At 42.2% G+C, this 20,051-nt stretch overlaps 1 long non-coding RNA gene across 9 annotated transcripts in view; it reads left to right on the top strand.

The window, feature by feature from the left end:
• The first annotated feature begins 304 nt into the window (after positions 1-304).
• Positions 305-20,051, top strand: part of Gm30041 — a 44,200-nt gene continuing 24,453 nt past the window's right edge. Inside the window, exons 1-2 of one of the 9 annotated variants that reach the window (XR_872162.2) lie at positions 305-902; positions 4,199-4,350. This is a non-coding gene — a long non-coding RNA (predicted gene, 30041). The remainder of the gene's footprint in view (positions 903-4,198; positions 4,351-20,051) is intronic. The other 8 variants (XR_872163.2, XR_872164.2, XR_380921.2 and 5 more) reach the window with 8 other exon arrangements.

The following is a 20,051-nucleotide window of genomic DNA, read 5'->3' on the forward strand; positions in this document are numbered from 1 at the left end:
AGAGCTTCATCACCAGTGATATCTGTAAAGCACTGCAGAAAGACATGTGTACTGCTTCTTCATCATGGAATGACTTCCTCCAGTAACAAGACAAGCGCTCGTCTTACAGTGCTCAAATCAATGCTGATGGTCTGATGTATCACACAGAAGTTTCCCTGGCAGCTCTACACAAATGCTGTCAGCAGTAGGGACTATTAGTACCACGTGTAAGTCCATGTCACATGTAAATGGCCGTGACAAACCTGTGTATCTTCCACAAATGTAAATACCAACGACGTTGCAACAGAGCTGTCGACCAAGGCCTTCCAATTCAGAAATTGTAGGTGGCACAGAAAAATGGAGAGGTTTTAATTAGAAATATAAAGTAATTACAGTGTCAGAAAGTGGGAAGCAGAAGGACTGTGGGATCCACTTCAGGATGCTGTAGCGTTCAGAAGCAAGCTGGCAAGCCAGAAGAGTGATTTAAGAGCTACACTCATGTAGCGTGTCCTTGCCTGATAAATATAATGACAGCACACGTAAAGGACGACATTTTTCCAGGCTTCTGAACAGATGCAAGCACCTTTTCATGTAACTCGGCGTAAGTCTTGCTGCGCATGCGCAAGAGTGAGCATGGGCTTCTTTTGCTTTGGAACGAAGACACAAACTTCAGCAGATCTTTTAAATTAAGCTTCTCTGCTTTTTCCAATCCACGTCTTGGTGAGTCTTCTGTGCATGGAGGAGGTTACCAACGTGGTTGATACATCACGTGCTGTCCTGTAAATGTAAACGCACAGTGAAATGTCTATAGAAGCCATTTGGCTTCTCCGGCTGCCGCCTTGTTTTACGCATGGGTCTCCCTCCTGCTTCCAATTTGGCAGTGAATGTCAGAAGATGAAAGGGCCTGAGTCTCCTAGCAACAGGTAGGGTTTGCATGTATCAATCCTTAGAGGTTATTTTAGGATTCTGTCTGCTCTATTGAGTATTGATGACTGTGGCCAGGGCATAAGCAGAGGGGTGTGTGTGTGTGCCTGTCTGTCTGTCTGTATGTATGTATGTATGTATGTATGTGTGTCTCTGTGTTTATAAACTCATGTATATATATATATATATATATATATATGATATATATATTTATATATATAATTTCATATATAATGTATGAAGTTGAGTTTACATAGTATATAAATATATACATAAATATATGCACAGACACACACACAGAGATACACAGACACATATAAAGAGACACACAGAGACAGACACATATAAAGAGACACAGAGACACACACACATATACACACACACAGACTCACAGACACACAGAGAGACATACAGACACACAGACACATACACACACAGAGACTCACAGACACACAGACAGAGACACACAGATACACACAGAGAGGCACAGACTCACAGACACACAGATGCACAGAGACACAAAGACACACAAAGACACACAGACACACACACACATAGGCACACACACAGACACAGACACAGACACATACACAGACACACAGACATATACTCAAAGACATAGACACTCAGACACACAGAGACACATAGATACACACACAGGCACACACACAGACACCCACACAGACACACAGACATATACCCACAGACACAGATACACAGACACTCAGACACATACCCTCAGACAGACAGACAGACAGACAGACACACACACACACACACACACATACACACACACACACACACACACGAGAATGCCCTGAAAAGGTAAGAGCATATCCTTGAACTCCCGACTGTTCTAAAATGCTAGGTTTGCAGACCTTGTTTTGTGTGGAGTTGGATCTAGCCAGCTATCTACCTTTCAGGTTTGCCTCTCTGAAGGGCTCCACAATCTCCTTTCCACTGGTTATCACCGCACTGAACCAAAGGGCCAGACAGACAAGTCGACGTCATGCAATCTGACTTGAATATCATTGAATATATTCAATCTCACCTTGGATATCATTTCACTGTTACTTCACCCCGAACTTGAGCCCCCTCAAAATTCAGCACAAACATAGCAAATCTGAGCTTAAGGAACTTCCCCAAAGAATAGAATGTTTCACCTCCTCTTAGAATATCCTACATCTCGAAGAGCTTTCTTCTAAGACAGAAGATTTGTTTACAAGAGGAAACTGCTGAACCACAAGATCCCGCATGAGAAGTTTGAAGCCTGTCATGCGTGCCTACTTTGCTTGTCTGTGCGATAGCTACTGTTCCGACATCTTATAACCCAAACCTCACACGCTCTGCTGCTCCTGACCACAGCAGAACCTCATAGTCCACAGTGGAGCAATAAAGCAAGTTCTCCCTTGTGCTTGTCTTTCCATTCCACAGCTCCATGGCAAAGCCTGGGGTATAACACCATGACATTCATGTCCATAAAGGCTTGGCTTCATGGGTCTTTCCTGACTCTCCACTGCCCAGCATTCCCACTGGGGAAGCTCCTGTTCCCCCTTAGTTTCATGGTGATCTCCTGCATGCTCCTGTCCTCTCCAGAGCCTGTGAGGTGCTGATGCCATCTCTTTCATGCACTTTGGTTTCACTTTCGTGTCATATCTCACCTGTCACCCCTGGGACCTCACCTTCCTATCATGGTTGTCCTAGAGCGTGGCCTCTGCCTGAAGCTATTTTCTGGAGTTGATACCTCAAGTTCAAAACAGAAAGAGATCACATGGTAAAAATTATTATATGCCACACACAGGAAAAGAATTCACAAGGATAGATAAGCCTTTAAATGGTTCTTTTCAAGGGGATAATTCTATAGTGTACAAACTTTGTTTTCTGTCTTATTCTGTTTATGAAAGTATTTTTATTATTTCTTTGGATGTGTCTATATTATGTATATGGATGTATACTATATAGAAGTAAGTCACATAATGCCATGGTGTGCTTATGCATATCAGATATATGGGTAGGGCAAACAAAAGCCATGGTGTGCCTATGGAGATCAGAGGATAATATTTTTCAGCTCTCTCCCTTCACCTTGTGTGAGGCACGGTCACTCTTGTTTCCGCCACACTCAAGCTTAGTTCACCCATGAGCATCTGCGCTGGGGCTGAGTTGTCTCTACATCCTATCATCACGGTACGAGTGCTGGGATTACAGTTGTATACCACATCCATCTTTTTATGGAGATTGGACTCAGGTTGTCAGGCTTGCCTGGCAGCTAGTGTTCTTATCTGTTGAGCCATCTGGCTGGCCTTTGTTTATGAAAATTCTAAATCTATCAAGAATGGTTATTTCTCAATGAACAAGTTTCAAGTGACTTTTATATTTATATTCATATATAGTGAAATACATTGTCTATAACTGAACCATTAAAATGTTTCACTGCCGCTATTTAACGGCATTCATAAGCATTGCACATTTTTAACTTATAAAGACACCAGTAAAATTTTATAAGCCCATCAACCCAACTCAACAATTGTCAATTTGCTTTACTGAGGCTCATTTCATCTTTACCAAAGCACTTAAAGATATGGTGTTATTCTTCCCCTAAATCCTCAATTTTTCAAGTGCAAATATGGTGGATTTTTTTTTGCATAACTGTAATGCAATCAGAAATTTTAAAGAAAGAGCAAGTAATCCTTCAATGTCATCTATTATACACAAACATAATTTATCAATTCTGTTAAAATTGTCTCTTCAGCTGATTCTCTTGAAATAGGATCAAAACAAGATCCACACTTGACAATTAATTGATGCATCCTTCAAACCTGCTTTAAATAAATCCATCTCCCATTCATCTCTTTTTTTTTTTTCAATTCCTTCTAATAATGTACTTGTTACAAGAACAAAACCCTGACTCTGGAGAACGTTCAGTGCTCAGGATTAGTTGATTCTCCTGGGCTCACTTTCTTCTCCATCACCTATAATTTTTTTTTTATATATGAAAGTAACTTCTGGAATTATAATTAAGTTTAGGCTCAGTGTTTCTGGTAAGAATGGTATTTTCGATAGTGCTGCATACTCCAAATGTGTCCTATCAGAGACCTAAAATGTCTGGCTATTCCACGTTGAGACACACAGAGACTCACAAGTGGTTTCAGGTGGCGACAGTCTGCTTCTGTGTGCCAATGCTTTGCACACTCTGTGACCTGACGTCTAGACCTGCTAACGATACTGGAAGTTAAAATGTAACACCACAGGGCTTCTAATGTTAATTTTATACTGACACAAATGCTCCCGTTTGCAGGCGGCCATGTCAACTAAAAATAAGTCAGTTATGCACTACTCTTACTTATCCCTGCCAACGCTTGACAGCGGAGCACACTACATGACATCCGTGTCCTTCCGCCTGATCCCGTGGCTGGTTGGGAGTTTTGACCTCAGGCTGCATCCAGCATGGTGAGAATATCATGTAGCATGCCGTTAGCTTGGGAAAAACACCAAAATTCAAACCCTGAACTATAGTATCTACTGAATTCAAAGTTTTTCTGCAGGAATGTAAAATTCAAAAAAAAAATGTTAGTTGAACCATTCTAGTTGGTGGAAATCTGTGCCTCTTTTCCTGTTACTCTACAAACTTTGATCTCTAAAGTGCTAATGCCATTTGTAGTTCCATTGTTCTATCATATGTAAGATGGCTTACCATAGGGAATTATTGGTATTAACACTTATACCACTAAGTCAAGTTCAGTATGGGTTTGCAGCTCTATGTGGCTTTAGAAAGAATGATTTCACAAACTGGATACCCAGAGTCACTCACTTTACTTAAAATGCTAAGTTAATCTTAATCTTCTTCATTTTTGTCAACTTTAAACTTCATTTTATCTGATATTTAAAACATAGAGGTATGTAGTTATGGTGTATCACATAACATTTTTAATTCATGTAAATATTGTGTAATATCAAATGGGGTTAATACCTATCCTTTCAAGTATTATCATGTACTTATGAAAGTAACCTCCAAATTTAGTTTTTCTAATTTATTGGAATATTGTTGCTTTTTGTTAACTATAGCTAACCTACTGACAATAGATTAAGCTTATTACTCCTGACCACAACCTGATACCCATTGATCAAACTTCTCCATCCCCGTCCATCCTCCCAGCCTCTGTAACAATCATCATGTGACTGCCTGATTCTATGAAGTCAATTTTCTCAGATTTCACATATGAATGTCATGTGACTGTCTGATTCTATGAAGTCAATTTTCTCAGATTTCACATATGAATGTAATTAACCAGTATTTGCTTTTCTACACCTGGCTTATTTCACTTAGCGTGATGATTTTCAGTTCTATTTATACTTTCATAAGTGGCAGGACCTCATCTGTCATGGCTAAATATCATTTTATTGTGTATACATATGTACTGTATTTTCTTCATAAATTGATGAAAATTTATTTTGATTGTATATCTTGGCAACTGTGGATAATCACTTCAACAAACATGAGGATATAGATACTTCTTAAACGTATGAAAAATTTTAATTACATGTATTTGTTTAGAGGGGCAGGTGTATGCCACAGTGAATGTGGGGATGGTGAAGGACAGCTCACAGGAGTCGTACCTCTCCATCCTATGGGTCTTGTGGATCAAATTCAGGTCATTGGACTTGCTGAAAAATGTCTTTACTTGCCGAGCTATTACACCATCCCATACAGTTTCCCCCAGCCCCCACCTTGGATATATATCCAAGCTTGGAGTTGACTGTGACTAGCAAAGAGGTTCTCTCAGCTTGTTGCCCTGGGAAGGCCGTGAAGAATGTCAGGACATCTATAACTCTGGGTGACCAGCATGAGTTTGGTTTGGGGGTAGTTTTTCTTCAACATGTTTTTTCGTATTGTTTTGTCTGAGACAGGGTCTCACAATGTAACACAAGCTGGCCTCCAAACTCACAATCCTCCTGTCTAAGTCTCTATCTGTGTATCTTTGATTAGAAGCAGTCATAACCACCCCTCACGTCACAATGTGAAGAAATAACAGGCTCTTTCTCAGAAGTGTCAGCTCATCTGACGTTATGTCCTCTACGGGTTGGGTGTAGATGTTAAGATCAGTCGTAGGCAGAAAACCATCAAAATACAAGAAGCAGCTCAGTTTTCACAGCAGCAGCCGACAAGACTCGTAGATCCTCGTTGCTACAAGGCCATCCTTGGTTTCTCTGCCTTCCACCTCATTGCTCTGTGGTCTGTCAGGTTACTGTCATCAGCTGCCACATTGCCAGCCACAGACAGCATGCACCATATTCTCATATTTCTGTACACAAGAACTTTTAAAAATTATTTTATTTATTTACATTCCAAATGTTGAACCTTCTCCCTCTCCTCCTCCTGGAGTTCTTTACCCTATCCCTCATACCCTTTGCCTCTGAGAGAGTGCTCCCCAATCCACTGACATACCCCTTGCACATCCCCCTTCTTTGGTGACCCTGGTGCATCAAGTTTCTATAGAACTAAGCATATCCTCTCCCACTGAGGCCTGGCAAGGCAGTCCTCTGTTACATATGTGCCATGGGGCCATGGACCAGCATACTCTTTGGTTGGTGGCTTAGTCTCTGGAATTTCTGAGGGGTCCAGGCTGATTGATATTGTTGTTCTTCCTTTGGGGTTGTCATCCCCTTCATCTCCTTCAGTCCTTCCCCTAACTCTTCCATGAGGTACCCTGGCTCAGCCCAGTGCCTGATTGTGAGTATCTGCATCTGTTTCAGTCAGCTGCTGGTAGAGCCTCTCAGAGGACAGCCCTGCTATGCTCCTGTCTGCAAGCGCAACATAGCACCAGTAATAGTGTCAGGGTTTGGTTCTCCCCTATGGGATAGACCCCAAGTTGGGCCGGTCACCAGATGGCCTTCCCTTCAGTCTCTGCTCCATTTTTGTCCCTGCATTTCCTTTAGACAGGAACAATTCTGGGTCAAAAATTTTGAAGGTAGGTTGGTGACACCATTCCTCAACTGGGGGCCATGTCTATCTAATGAAGGTGGTTTCTTCAGGTTCCATCTCTTCACTTTACTTAAAATGCTAAGTTAATCTTAATTATTTCATTTTTGTCAACTTTAAACTTCATTTTATCTGATATCTAAAACATAAAGGTACATAGTTATGTTACGGGCATTTCGGCTAAGGTCATTCCCATTAAGTCCTTGGAGCCTCTCACATCCCAGGTCTCTGAGATTTTATAGAGGTTCCCCACCCCCACCCCCACTCCCTGAAGCTACATATTTTCATTCATTCTTCTGGCCCTCTGGGCTTACTTTCAAAAGCAAATTCAGAAGGAAAGTAGCTTTATCTTTAAGAAACCAACAAATTACCCTTTCCTGTTACCAGGAGTTAATAAGGTTATGCCCTGACAGCAAGTGGCACACCATCTTTGGCCTTGTAGCCTGTGTGCAGTGACAGTTCAAGGATTCTGTTTGGGGAAGGAAAGGAGAGAAACGTGATGACGTTGGTAGCCCGCCCATTGCCATTAAGAGAAAAGACTCAAGCCAACAGAAGGAAGTCAATGTAGATTCTCCTTCTTTGAAGCTTTCAGTTAGGAAAACCAGAAAGGACTCCAAGTCTCAGGGTTTGAGTGCACATTGGCCAACTTGTCATATTTTGCCACCAGCTCTCTGGAGTTCTTGGACGTCTGCTCCTCATTAGTCTTTTAAATTCAGGTGAATCTCCACACAGTCCAAAGAATCCCTTCCAGAAGAGAGAGACCATTTCCTGCAATGCAATCATCTCAAGTGTCACAACACTTCTGGTCTTACAAGAAGGTGCATTCTATCATTTTAGAGCCATCATCACCTTGATTCTCTGATATGGAAAGACACCCACACGTCTGCTCCATCCTAGGCAAATATTTTCTCCATCCCAGAGAAAACGTTTTGAAGATTTTTTTTCCTAAATCAGTACATTCTGAGCTAGTGATGTAAAGGGATGCCAAATGACAACTTATACAAGAAGAGGCAGGTAACGAGAGAGTTACGACAGCAGTTACCAAAATCTCCAGTGAGGGATGTGAGCCAAAGCAGAGCTGATTTTGGTGAGAGACTCAAGAGACCAGGTGTTTCCTGCTTCCAGGCAGAGAGCTGAGCCAAAATGACACCAAGAACCAGGGCAGCCTTCTGAAGGTATGAATGTGTCATTTAACTTAACCATCAAGATGGGTTCACATTGTTGGATTAAGTCATGCTGACACTCTTGTAAAAGAAGACACTCTCAATCAACTATGGGAAGGCAAAATTATAAACATTCTCTGTTGTGGCAACATGGTGTTGAGATAAATGAACTGTGAGAGTCACATGACAGGACATGATTGTGGAAGGTAAATTCACCTGAAACTTCTTACCTCATTTACCTAGGAAGAAAATTAGAGTGTAAGAGATCAAACAAAGGAGTGTCAACCCAACATCCTTCTCACTAAAATACTTATTTAAGGCTATTTCCTGGAGGCTAAAAAGAGATTGGCTCTTTGGTTAGTTTCTTGCAGCTCTTGTTTTTGACATGAAGTGATGTCCTGGCCCAAAGGATGGTCTCAATGTCCACCCAAGAAGTCTGGAGTATTGTGCCCTTACGGGTTGCTTCCCTCATTCATAGCAGAGGTGGCTAATAGGAATGAAGTATGTTTAAGTTGTGCTACTATTTATATCCATGTAAGCCCACAGGTAATGGGGATAAAAAGGAGAATTTGTATATTAAACCCGATATGTAGTGTGAGCTATGTCTGGCTCCTTCATCTGTTTTAAGAACACCGATAGTAGTTTCAGTGCAGAATCAAATTATCCATCAACTGATGGCATGAATATCACTTACCTTGGCTTTGACACAAATTTAATTTTTTAAACTAAAATACATAGGAAATTAAGCGCACAAAGGATCATTCTGGTGAGAGCAAAGTCTTTGTTTCCTGCAGTCGTGGTGGCAGCCCTTGCAGCGGACGGACAAGCTATGGTTTTCAGACTGAAATACTACAGATCTCATGATCGCAAGTGGTCTGCAGATGTCAGCTGTTTGGTACATGATGCCTCCTGAAGACTATTTTCAGATCATTGAGTTCAAGAGCTTCTTGATAGATACAGCAAGTGGTGTTGAGTGTGCTGATACTGAGTTTAATTATACATGCGATGTCTGAACATACCCGGGATTCACGTAAGAAACTGTAGCTCTGTAGAGTATCCACACTGCACTCTCCCTGAAGCCTTTGTGTGCCGCCGCGAAAACTCCCTGAGGTCCATGACTAATGTTCTGTTGCCCCTCGTGATGACTGAAATGTGCGAGGTAATGCCAAGAACAAATGAATGACTCTCGGCCAACCTTACTACAAAGGAGAGATTCTGAGAAGTCACGTGATGGCCAGAGTATTGCTCACAGCTGTTTTCTCACGTGGTGCTGCTAGACTTGTCCCTGGAAGACTGGAGCGGCACCTCCCAGACGGTGACTACTCCATCTTACCGTGGGGCTCTAACAAACCGATCTCATACTTCGTGATTTAGATTGAGGTCAGCTGACCCATGGCACCCTCTTGGACACAGGGCTAGCACAGAGGAGAGAGGTTCAAAACTAAGGCTTGACAGTGATAGAGATGAAGCTTCCTACCCTCCCGTCTGGGATCTGAAACAATTCCTCAACGTCTCTAAGGTTCCAGTCCTTTAAAGGCAGAAGACAAGAATAATGATAGCATGTGTTCCACGAAGAGTTTATAAACCAAAATGGTTTAGTATGAGAAAGTACCAAGTACTGTGCTTCTTCTAGTACTTGGTGCTTGGTAAATGTTTACTAAAAGATAGCTACCACTCAGTGTTGCATATTGGAGGCTAAAGAGCAGGGTCAGTTTGGGTTCTGCTTGAGACTTAGTTATCTGATTTGAATAGAGAAGATGCACATTGCCCCAACCCAAGGGACAGTCAAACAGGGTCTGGAGATCTCCTGTGGAGAGAATGGGGGATAAGAAATGCAAAGAACAGACAGAGTCAAGAGGTCTGATCAAGCTGACAAATTTTTATTATTCCCACACAGGTTATATACCCACAGCAGCAGGGTATTGGGTAAGGGAGGAGGGGGGGTTGCTTTGTTTCTGGGGAATGCACCTGTTCCCAAAAGCAGGGTATCCACTAGCTAAAAAGTTCAGCAGGAGGAACAGAACAGAACGGGTTGCTAGGTACCTGTCCACAAGGCCTATAGCTATTTGTTCTTAACTGGGGGTCGTACTTTCCCACAGAGGCCAAGACTTTGTAAGTAAGCACTTATGGCTGACAAGGCAGTTAACATTCAAGCAAGATTGCTCCCAACATCTCTAGGTTGCTCCCAACAGCACAAGTACAAATTCTAAAACAAAGTGAGAAAATCCTGTGTTGTAGCATAGAGGAAGTTATGATACAAATGTAGACAAAGGAAAGACCAAAGAATAAACACATGAGCAAAGAAAGAATAAACAAGGCAGAGGGTAAGGTGAAGAGTGAAGAATGAACAAGTGAGCAGAGAAAGCCAGGTTCAAACCTTGGTACTGAGCAAAGAGCAGTGTGCGAGTAAGGGAAGCTGCAGAGTCTTTCCTGAGCGAGAACAGGGAGCAAGGAGAAGGTGTGTGTGGGGGGGTGGGGTGGGGGGGAGAGACAGAGACACAGAGAGACACCCAGAAAGACAGAGACAGAGACACAGAGACACCCAGAAAGACATAGAGACAGAGAGACAGACACCCAGAAAGACAAGACAGAGACACAGAGAGACACCCAGAAAGACAGAGACACAGAGAGACACCCAGAAATTCAGAGACACAGAGAGACACCCAGAAAGACACAGAGACAGAGAGACAGACACCCAGAAAGACAAGACAGAGACACAGAGAGACACCCAGAAAGACAGAGACAGAGACACAGAGACAGAGACACAGAGAGACACCCAGAAAGACACAGAGACAGAGAGACAGACACCTAGAAAGACACGGAGACAGAGAGAGACAGGAAGAGAGAGAGAGAGAGAGAGAGAGACAGAGACAGACAGAGACAGACAGAGACAGAGACACACAGAGAGACAGAGAGATAGAGAGAGAAGCCAGCTCAGTCTCCTCTGACTCCAAACAGATGAGAACAAGAAAGATGAGAACAGAGAGAGCAAATGTTTCTTTTACTTTTCCTGTGAAAGTTGCTGTTGCATGTTAGAATAAAACAACAACGGCAGGAAAATGTCTACAGAAAATTAAACCGTTTACACTACAGTCCTATGAACACCCATTTGTGACGCTTGGGCAGTGGATGAAGCTAGCGAGAAGATTCTGTCCACCCTAGAAGACATTGAAGCAGGAAGACACAGTAGAGTTGTCCCCAGTGAGGTGTTGGGAATACGTTTTGTCTCACATTCGAAGAACCAGTACATAGAGCCCATGGGAAAGAAGCACGGTGGGAGCTGGCTGTCTTAGCTGAGAGACTCTGAAGGGAGCTGACAGTGGAGAGACATTTAGCTGCAGAAATAAAGCCTCCAACCCCAAAGGAGAATTTCCACACAGCCTGGCATCCGCTGGGATTGTCTATACTGTCACAAGAGACAAACATCAGAGGGATACTAAGAACCGTGACTGGAGTCCCCCACTTCCACGGTCCGTGTTCTCAACGCTACACTCTTCCTTGTGTGTGTATAATGGGAAAAGACATGATGACAAATTTCAGGTAACTAAAACTGATTAAAACTCACAACAGCAAAGCTATGGGTTCTGGAAAACAACAGATGAAATGTTGATGCATAAGATTAAGATTCTATAAAGGGGCTGAAGAGATGTCTCAACAGTCAAGGTCACATACTGCACTTCCAGAGGACCCAAGTTTGGTTACCAGCACCCGCAGCTGGTAGCCCACAACAGCCTGTAGCACTAGCTTCAGAGAATCCATACTCTCTTCTCACCTCCACAGGTACATTCACATACATGGCATTGATACACACACGATTGTGCACATGTATACACATGTAAATGTACAGAAATGCATGCACATGCATATGCACATGCATGCACACATGTACACATATACACAAATGTATACACATGCACAAAAATGTACACATGTGCATACACACATGCACATGCACACAAACAGAAATGAAGGATAAAATATATGTTTAGAAAGATTCCACTTACATATTTCTTTCTCCTTTCCATATCAGCACTAGCTCCTTTGTTCCATGTCCCTATGCTGACCAGGATTCAAGGTCAGTTTTATGCTGTTGTCTCATTACCACTCTTTGTAAATTGGTTCCAGTCTTCCCCATTGGAACCTCTACTTGCTATGCTCCTCCCTCATTCCCTGGCTGTGCTCCTCACTCCCTAGCTGTGCTCCTCTCTCCCTCCCTAGCTGTGCTCCTCTCTCCCTCCCTAGCTGTGCTCCTCTCTCCCTAGTTGTGCTCCTCTCTCTCTCTCCCTAGCTGTGCTCCTCCCTCCCTAGCTGTGCTCCTCTCTCCCTCCCTAGCTGTGCTTCTCTCTCCCTCCCTAGCTGTGCTCCTCTCTCCCTCCCTAGCTGTGCTCCTCACTCACTCCCTAGTTGTGCTCCTCTCACTCCCTAGGTGCTCCTCTTTCCCTAGCTGTGCTCCTCTCTCTCCCTAGCTCTGCTCCTCTCTTTTCCTAGCTGTACTCCTCTCACCACCTAGCTGTGCTCCACTCTCTCCCTAGCTCTGCTCCTCTCTTTCCCTAGCTGTGCTCCTCTCTTTCCCTAGCTGTGCTCCTCTCTCACCCCCTAGCTGTGCTCCTCTGTTGTTTAACTCCATTACCTGACATTCCATGGAAAGCCCCTTTCTGTGACACAACCTTACAATGAAGAGGCTTCCTCTCACACACTGTTAGTGGAATGGACTGTTTGTATTTTCCCTCACTGTCTTCCGTGCAGTACCACTCACAGAAGGTATTAAGTGGACAAAGCGTACGTCTCCAGATGCCATTCACTATGGCTATTCCTTTGGTGTCAATCTTTGCACAGGAATAAACAGACCCTCTTCTGCTACATGTGGTGTCTCTTTTTAACAGTCCCTCACCTCTCTAACAGGAGAGTCTTCCTCAATGAAGGGCATATTAATTGATTATCCAATGCCAAATGATCAGCCCTGAGAACATACACGCAACCAACATTATGTAGACTGAGCAGAGTTTCTTAGTGTATCTGTATGTACATGTATATATACACATATATCATAGATACATATGTAACAATAATGAACACTGTCAGCATTTCTTAGTTGCTTATGGTTCTTTGTGTAGGGTCTCCCTCTCTGTCTCTCCCTGTCTCCCTGTCCCCCTCCACATGTAGACAAGAAAGAGACAGATCTCTCCCTTACAAGGCCTCTACAAACCCTGATAATCTCGGTGTAAGAGGAATCATGGCTTCTCCTTTTACTGGACTTTCAGTGACAGACTTCAGAAGCGAAATACACGGAACTATGGAAACTCCTGCGATTCTGATAAACCTTTAATTTTGAGCACTTGTATAGAAAATACAAGCTTTCTGTTGATAAGAAAACCTTATAAAATTTTTATAGCCCCAGTACTCTCTTTATATTGGTCATTTAAAGAGGCTTCATTTCAAGTCTTTGAAATAGGCACTGGGTGAGAATGTCACCTACATTCGAAACTGCGCCTCTTAATGCCATAAGATTTGATGCTGTGTCCCGGGGCAACCACCTGTTCCTCTATTCCACGCTTATGTTTATTTACACAACTTCCCGCAAATCCTTTCCTAGGCACTGTTTTAGAACAGTGAATTAAAAATGAAAAAAAAAAACAGAATAAAGTATTTTCAAAAGTACATGATAAAATCAACTTATTTAATATTGTTAATTTGCTGTATATTCAGCAAAGCTGAGAGGTGTAAATGGAATTGTAGGTTTCTGTGAGTATCACGTTAGAAGGAAGATGCTCTATCTTGCCTTTGACCAATCCTCGGACATGACAATTGCTCCAGGTGGAGCCACAGCCCTCACAGAGATCCTTCCACCATGGTAAAATCCCACAACAATTCTCGAGCAGAGGAGATTTAAGGAGACTTTCTCTTTGCTTTCTGCTGCAGTTGCTCAGCATTCCTCCCTATGGCTTCTGCTTGAGTTGCTTGGGGCTTTCATTGTTGCTCTGCCTCGGGATAAAAGGTTTCTTCCTCCTCCATGTCTCTCTTCTTTCCTCTTCACCTCACTATGCTTTTGAAGAAGAGCAGACAGAAACAGGGATTTCAATAAAGATCGGCATTGTGTGACATCTCTCCCACTTAGAGAATGGCTTTACATCAGTGGTTCTCAACCTGTGGGTCACGACTCCTTTGTCAAACCTCTATCTTCAAAAATATTCACATTAGGATTCATAGCAGTAACACAATTACAGTTATGAAGTAGCAGCAAAAATAATTTTATGGTTTTTTGGGGGGGCATCACCACAACACAAGGAACTGTGTTAGAGGGTCTTAGCATTAGGAAGGTTGAGAATCACTGCTTTAAATATTTGTGTATTCTCTGTATTCTGAAAGATTAGGGTTTAAATAAGCCTTGGTTCAAGAAAGGGCTGAAGTAGCCGGTGGACTGAGGAGTAAAGGTGGGTAGAATGGCTCTCTGGAAAGATGGGGAGAGTGGCTCTCTGGAAAGGTGGAAAGAAGGGCTCTCTGGAAAGGTGGGAAGAGTGGCTCTCTGGAAAGGTGGGAAGAGTGGCTCTCTGGAGCAGGTACGTACTGTAACAAAGCAACAAGTAACAAAGCAGCCTGGCTGCTGGGAGGTGCCAGAGGCCACAAAAGACAGGGTTGCTCCCATGTTACCTGCTCTTATGCAGCTGCTCCAAGAAGTTACCTAGAACAGAAGGCGGTTTAGAAACTCAATTCCAACCTACACCAAAGAAAGTATAATGCGTCTCAGCAATCACTTGCATGTCAACAGTGACACAGAAAATGGAATAAATAAAATAACCAGGCTTTGATGTGGTGGGCCCTAGTAAACCTTTGTCATAAAATCACAACAGGGATTATCATGTCTGTCTGTCTGTCTGTCTGTCTGTCTGTCTCTCTGTCTGTCTGTCTCTCTCTCTATATATATATATATGCACACACACATACATATATATCTATACATACATATATGTATATATATATATATATTTCACACACATACATACATATATACATATATATGCATGTGTATATGTGTGTGCATATATGTGTGTGTTCTTTGAATAAAGAGCCCTAGTGTCTTCCATTTAACCATTTTTCACATCTATCTATCTATTGTATCTATCAGTCATATCTGTCATATCTAGCTGTATATCTCTCATCTATCTATCCTATCTCTCTATCTATAGTGGCTATTCCTAGTTGTCAACTTGACTATATCTGGCGTGAACTACAATCCAGAATTGGAAGGTTCACCAGTGATCTTAATCTGGAGGCTGGGAGATATAAGTTTCTGACCTGGATCTTGGCATGAAGAGGCATAGTGGCTATGAATCCCAGAAGATTAAGACAAGGAGATCTCCAAATTCAAGGACATCTGGGATTAAAGGCATGGTGGCACACATCTTTAATCTGGGCTACACCTTCTGCTGGAGGCATACATAAGGACATTGGGAGAGGGAAGATTTACTCACTCTTCTCTCTCTCTCTCTCTCTCTCTCTCTCTCTCTCTCTCTCTCTCTCTCTCTCTCTCTCTCTCTCTCTCCCTCTCTCTCCCTCTCTCTCTCCTTCACCTGCTTGCCTTGTGGGACTGAGCAACTGCTAGATCCTTGGACTTCCATTCATAGCTGCTGCTGACCATTGTTGGGAGTTGACTACTAAGTCATCAATAAATTCCCTCCTTCCTATATAGAGACTACCCATAAGTTCTATAACTCTAGAGAACCCTGACTAATTATCCATCTATCTATCTATCTATCTATCTATCTATCTATCTATCTATCTATCTATCTATCTATCTATCTATCTATGGGCACACAAGCACCATGATGCATGTGTTAGAGGTCAGAGGACAACATGTGGGGATCAGTTCTTCTACACTGTAGGCTCTGGACCAAACTCAGGTGGCCAGGATTGCTAGCAAGGGCCTTTAACCACTGAACCTCTCTCTCTCTCTAGCACTCATTATCCTCTTCTCCCACCTTTATCCTTCAGCCAAACTCCTTCATCTTCCTAGTGTTCTGCCTACATTTATGTTGTTTCTGTGTGTGCAACCCACTGCATTTACACAGGGTTGCCTTCGTGACCATGGTGGAGGGCTAGTTGTTTGAGTGGGGGGCACTAATTTTGGTTTTGTTCTTGTATTGTCAATGATGGTTGTCAAACCTACCAGCTTGCCTTATAAGCAGTTGTTCTGCTACTGAGATATGCGTCCCAGTAAACCCAAACAACTATCAAAACATTTATAAAGCTAAGACAAAGTTAATTCTAAAACCAAAAATGTTCCATCAAAACTTCCAAAATTTAAGGTTTTCACAGTAAAAACAAACTATCCCCTTCATGATTAAAATTTTATTCCTGCATTAATGCAAAAACAATAGTTATCAAACACCTGTTTCATGCCTGACAGGAGAGTGGTTTATTGGATGATTCCCTATGTCTTAGAAAGATATACAGTCTTGACATAGGTTGTGTGTATGTGAATATTAGAAATTTTATCTTAAACCCAAATAGTGGAGGATATTATTTCAAGAAATTCTGAGGGATTATGATGAAATACTCATGTGAAGCTAACAAACAGTAAAGTCCTATACCACACAGGTATAGGACTACATTCTCTGTGACCAACTATGAATCAAACCCTGGCCCTTGGAAACCTCCATCAAACTCTGCCTGTATGAGTTTGACTATTTTTATTTTCTGATGTGAGAGGCATCAGGTAGTATTTGCCCTTCCACCTCTGATTTATTGCACTTAGCACAATCTTCTGGGTGGTCAGCAAACATCTAAATGTAGTTCTACTATTTCTCTCTGTCTCAAATCCCTCAAAGTTGTCCATAGAATTGCAACGAGGAGCTTCTAATCTCCTGACATTAGTGACAGTTTTGCCCCTTCTACTGAAAAACAAATGTGCAGGGAGTGTGTATGTGTGCATATGTATGTGTATGTGTGTGAGTGTATGCATGTACATCTGTGGTGTGTGCATATATCTGCCTGTGTGTATATGTGCATGTGTGTATGAATGTGTATGTTTGTATGTGTACATGTGTGATGTGTATATACATATGCATATGTGTGTGCATGTAGGTGTACATGTGTGTACATATACATGTGTGAGTAGGATATGTGTGTGTGTAAAATGAAGGCAAGATGTCAACTACAGTGTCATTCCTCAAAAGCTATCCATCCTACTCCTTGTTTTTAAGCAGGGCCTCTCACTAGGATCTGAGGCCCACTAGATAGGTAGATTGTCAGACTACTGAATTCTGCACACTGCCTGTCTCTGCCTCCCTGTTACTATAATTACAAATGGGCTTTGGCATACCCAGTTCTTTAAGTGGATGCCAGGGATCAAACTCAAGTCTTCATGGCTTGTACCAACTGTACTGTACCAACTGAGCCATTTTTCAGCCCCTTAAATGTCCTGAAAGCATGTGGAGTGGTGAACTCTCTTTAGAAAGATTACAACTTAATGTCACTCATACAGTCCACGGCATCTTTAGCCATGGAAAGTGCACAAGTTGAGATGATTCCTTGAGCTGCAGAATGGATGCTGTGTTAGGAAGTATGAAAACAATACTGACATCTCTGTTGAACACACACCATGGTTCTGGCATACCCGCATACTGTCAAGGAGCAGACCTACAAGGAAATGAATCTCTTTTGAGAGGGAGATCTCAACAATATTCATTAGGTCATGTTGTGAGCAGATGTGTGTCGTGGTTCTACTTACAGAACACAAGCAAATTATATTTAGTAGGATTCTTAAGGGTCTTGGGATGTTTTTGAAATGGCGAACAAGTGCTGACTTCACAGTAAGGCCACAGCTGTGTGATCCCTCCTGAAAGACTCTGTCCTTTGAAACTCTGAAGGCCGGCACTGACTTCTGCCCAGTGGCTCTAAAAATCTTAAGTGTCATCTTCATCAGCTGTGAGGCTGGCTCACCCATATTTAGAGCTGTCCTCTGCATGGTCTCCCCACCACTGATCTCAGATGCTAGAGCTGGCTTGCCCCAATTACCCTTCAGCACTTCCTGCTTCACAGTCATGCTTGTGATATAGTTTGAATCTTCATTGTCCCCAGATTTTATTTAAAGTGGAGACATGTGGTAGTTTTCTTTTGCTGGGCTGCTGAGAGGTTATGTTAGTAACTGACATAATTTCAGTATTGTCATGTCTCAGGTTGTAGTGAGGCAGAAAGAAAGGGATAGCAGTAGCCACAGACAGTTGCTAGAGCGGGCAGAACACAAGGCACTTGTTGGGTGAGCTTGTCCTCCTGTGTTGGGCATGGGTACCTCCAGGTAATGACAGTAGTAATAATACCACGAAGATGATTACATTAATAAAAGATTAAGTCTTGTGAGCTACCAGAGTGTACCACAGGGGCACACTAAGCATTAGCTGCTTGAGAAATGATGGCTAGACACTTGCTTCAGCCTCAGATCCCCAGGAAAAATAACATCTACAAAGCAGACTGACACAATCATAATGAAGTGAACTATCCCAAAATATTGTTCCTTTTTCTTTAGACTTCTGCACTAGCTATAGATTTTCCTTCCTTGTGGTGACCACAAGTCCAGCATAAAACACCAGGAGCAGTCTATTTAAACCCAATAAACTCAGTCATATACGAAACTTCTATATTTTTCTCTCCCTTTACTTTTAATGTCAATGACAGAATTTGCTTCTTTTAATACTATTTACCCATTAATAAAATTTTATGATTGTACTTATTCTTAATGCCTTCTCTTTAAACTTTTCTGCTAAGTGATTTTATGCAGAGACTTCTATGTGGCCATTTTATTCTTTTCTGTATTTGTCTGTGTATTTAATACTTTTACTGGTGGGATTAATCAGGTTATATATAACATAGTGTTCCTGTTTGGTGCCTTTCTTTTGTAACTTGATCTTCAACCCCCTTTAGGACCTCTAAAACTGTCAGGCAAATTGACGACAATTTTTTTTTTTGTTGTTGTTTCTATGTCTGGGAATATCTTTACTTCTCATTTGCTTTAAAAAAATTGTTCCATTCATTTCTGAGATTATAACATAATTACATCATTTCCCCTTTCCTGCCTCCAAACCCTCCCATACACCCCCTTGCTTTTTCAAATTCATGCCCTCTTTTTTTCATTAATTATTATTACATGTATAAAGATAGGTAGATAGATAGACAGACAGACAGACAGACAGACAGACAGACAGATAGATAGACAGACAGACAGACAGATACTCCCAAATATAATCTTCTCGGTCTGTATAATCCTACGGGTATGGACACTTTCAGAGTTGGCTCTATTGGTATTTAGTAACCAATTGGTGTTCTCTTCCCTGTGGAAGATTCTGTCTCCCACTCTGTATTCTTCGGTTGCCTGTAGTTGTCCATGTAGGGTAGAGAGCTCCTGCTCTCCCCCCTCCATCCACACTACCTTCTCTATTGCTGCCTCTGCTCAGCTCCTGCCTACACAGTCCTGGGGTAAAGACAGTTCTGCTCTCCCTTTCTCTTCCTCTTTGACACATTGTATCTCAGTTTACATCTTTTTAATGCTTCCTCTTTGGAATCCCATCACGCATCATAAAGCCGTCTATCTTCCTTTTCAGATTTAGGAATTCTTTAGGCCTCTTTAAGCGTTTTGTTTCTTTCATATCTCTCTTTCATTCCTTTTGTGAAATTCTGTAGCATATGTCCTGGCTCATTGGCGCTGTCCCATAAGTCCCACAGCTTTCTGTGTTCTTACCTTTTCCTTCTGTCCCCTTGGGTGGATCTGGTTGCTTTTCTCTTTTTCTGTGGCTCCAGAACTTGGAGATGTTTTTTATCATTTGACATGTTTAACGGCCTTTTTCTCTTGGTTGAGCTTGGTCAGTTTGTTCATCACAATCTTCCCCATTGGTTTTCTCCATCTCCTTGTAGCTCATGGACTCCTCTGGGCTTTCAGTCATGACGTAGACTGACAATCTTTGAAGTCAATTGTGAGAACTTTGCTACTTCCATGGTGCCATGTTTTCCCAATTCTT

The sequence above is a fragment of the Mus musculus genome, chromosome 10 (assembly GCF_000001635.26).
Source record: "Mus musculus strain C57BL/6J chromosome 10, GRCm38.p6 C57BL/6J".
Classification (NCBI taxonomy): Eukaryota; Metazoa; Chordata; class Mammalia; order Rodentia; family Muridae; genus Mus; species Mus musculus.